Consider the following 2,480-nt stretch of genomic DNA (forward strand, 5'->3'; position numbering starts at 1 on the left):
TTAAAGGAAAGAAAATTCTAAACAGTGATAAGCTACAGTGTCCATACATCAGAGTTTTACTGAAAAAAGGATATGCGGCTAATTAAGGCTACAACTAATAGTGACACCAAAGATTACAAGCATCTATTTACAACCCAGGAAGCCAATCACAAAATACAAAAGTTGCCTAGCCAATACAAATACAACCATAAAAAATGAACTTTAGGTAAAAGGGGAGGGTTGAGGGAGATGGAAGCATCTAATCCACCTGAGAAGCAGAAGACAGTTCAAACATATGCAGGTCCGAGCATCCCTTATCTCCCTCCCAACCATATCTGTCAGTAAATACGAAATAATAGGAATTTACAGTAAAAGAACTTGAACAGAAAGCAGCGAGCAGTACTTACTTGGACATGCAATCCATCTCAAGGACCTACAACCCTTATTTCAAAACCAAAAATGAAGAACTATCCCATATACAAAAGAACTCAGCTGACAACAACCACAAGGGGGGAGTAAGGGTTAAAGTTAGATCAAGGAAGATAAACAGATGGAATCCAATAGAAAAATGGTTAAATTACTTACTTTTAGGAGCTGTTAATAGAAGGAATTTGCAATCTCCATGGCAGAGTGTTGATGATCCACAGAGCAAGCCTCACAAATTGTTGATTCAGAGACGACGGATCAATTTTTCACCTGAAACTAAGCTAGAACGGAAGAGAAGACAATAACATCATTTAGAAAACCCTACAGACATTTATATATGTCTGGCTAAAGTAGGATTGGGCCAGGTTTATTTATCCGATTTATTTAAGCCCAAATTACTTTACTTGATTCATGATGGGTCGGTCCATCTTTGTAGATACTATTTAATTATTTTTGGTTGAGTTATTAATAAAACGACAAATTAAATTTAAAAAAAAAAGTTAAAAAATATATTTCGAAGGAAATCAATGTAAAAAGTAGTTCATAGACAGTAGTAAGAGTCTCTCCTGAAAAAACTTATTTTTTCTCATTCCTCAATATTCAATTTGCGAGGGACATAGACGTGTTAATAAACCACAAATATAAGTCAGTAAAGCAATGTACTAATGGGAAAGTACCATGGGAAGATAACAAACATATAATCTAACCTAAAAATCACAGTAGATATGAAGAAAATAGTTGAACTTAGAAGAAAGTATGCATACACTGATATGTAAAATAAATATATGTAATTTGGTTTGGACTTATTTGTAATTTACTAAGTGTTATCTTGATAATTAATGTAAACAACCAATGCATTACAAAAATCAAGTTGTGTAAAAGACAAGTGGCAAAAGAGAACACCTAGTACGAAAAGAAGAATAACTGAGCATATCGATATTTCAAATTTTTAGGACAGGCTACATTTGACACTAATCTCTGCCATTGGATCCCAAATTGATGGGATAATATGAGCTTATTCTTGCGATTGAAGAATTTTGTCAAACATATTTCTTAAGTAATATAAAAGCAACGATAAACTGATTTTATAACATTCCATATTATTAGAATTCAGCCCTGAAATGCAAAAGTAATCTAAAAAAAATCATACAATTAAATTGACATCATAAATAAAGAATCAAAGGAGATAACACAATTAAACTAAAGTTGACAATAACAATAATTTGATGCTGAAAAATTCAAAAAAAAAACATTTACAAAGCTGATGAGATATATTTATTAGTATATTATTCAATATCAAGTATTTTAAATAAATATGAACAAGCGTCCGTTTGGATAGGATTAAAAAAATAGCTTTTTAGCTTAAGTGATTAAAAATTTAAAATAAGTGCTTATAAATTAAGCAGCTAAGTGTTTGGATAAAAGTGTTGAAACTGAACGAAAGTTGTTGATTTGTTTGGTAAACAAGTGATGTTAAGCACTTTTTTGTTGGCAAAATGACTTAATGTCACAACTCAAACCAAGCCTAGTCGTGACAGGTATCTCAAGTCCACCGAGCATCGGAGACCACCCCCATTAGCCTAGCCAATCAGAGGACAATATAACTAGTAGCTGATGAATTTTGAACATATAACAAGATAGATAAGAAACTAGCTCAGAAAAGGAATCTAAGAATTTCAACAAGCACTCTAATCCACAGTAATCCACGAAGCCTCGAATAACCAAGAACACCTAAGTCGGGACATGTCCTCGACCATAGCCAAAACCCATTAAAATAGTCTAAGACATAAGTAAAGAGAAGACCGTGAAATGAGGGTCTTCTGGAGAATGAAAGCTCACTATTTCAAGCTAACTCATAAACAATCAAGAAATTTTCTATCACTGTGTAAAAAAGCAGAAGTGTCTTCGGATCCTACATTACTTAGGGATACAACATTTGGGGACGATTAGCGGGGTGAGAGCTAGCATGTAAGTCAGGGCGGGGATAAAGTAATGCCATAATAAGTCAGTCCAAAATCATTCCAAAACCATATGCACACAATCATATATATATATATATGAAAGTGTTGAAACTG

At 33.2% G+C, this 2,480-nt stretch overlaps 1 long non-coding RNA gene across 1 annotated transcript; it reads right to left on the reverse strand.

The window, feature by feature from the left end:
- LOC107872484 lies at positions 1-873 on the reverse strand. The gene is made up of 3 exons (XR_001674876.2): positions 565-873; positions 387-471; positions 1-314 (listed from the first exon to the last, which is right to left on the reverse strand). It is a non-coding gene; the product is annotated as an uncharacterized LOC107872484 (long non-coding RNA).
- Positions 874-2,480: the final 1,607 nt, after the last annotated feature.

This window comes from Capsicum annuum, chromosome 5 (genome assembly GCF_002878395.1).
Source record: "Capsicum annuum cultivar UCD-10X-F1 chromosome 5, UCD10Xv1.1, whole genome shotgun sequence".
In the NCBI taxonomy this organism is placed as follows: domain Eukaryota; kingdom Viridiplantae; phylum Streptophyta; class Magnoliopsida; order Solanales; family Solanaceae; genus Capsicum; species Capsicum annuum.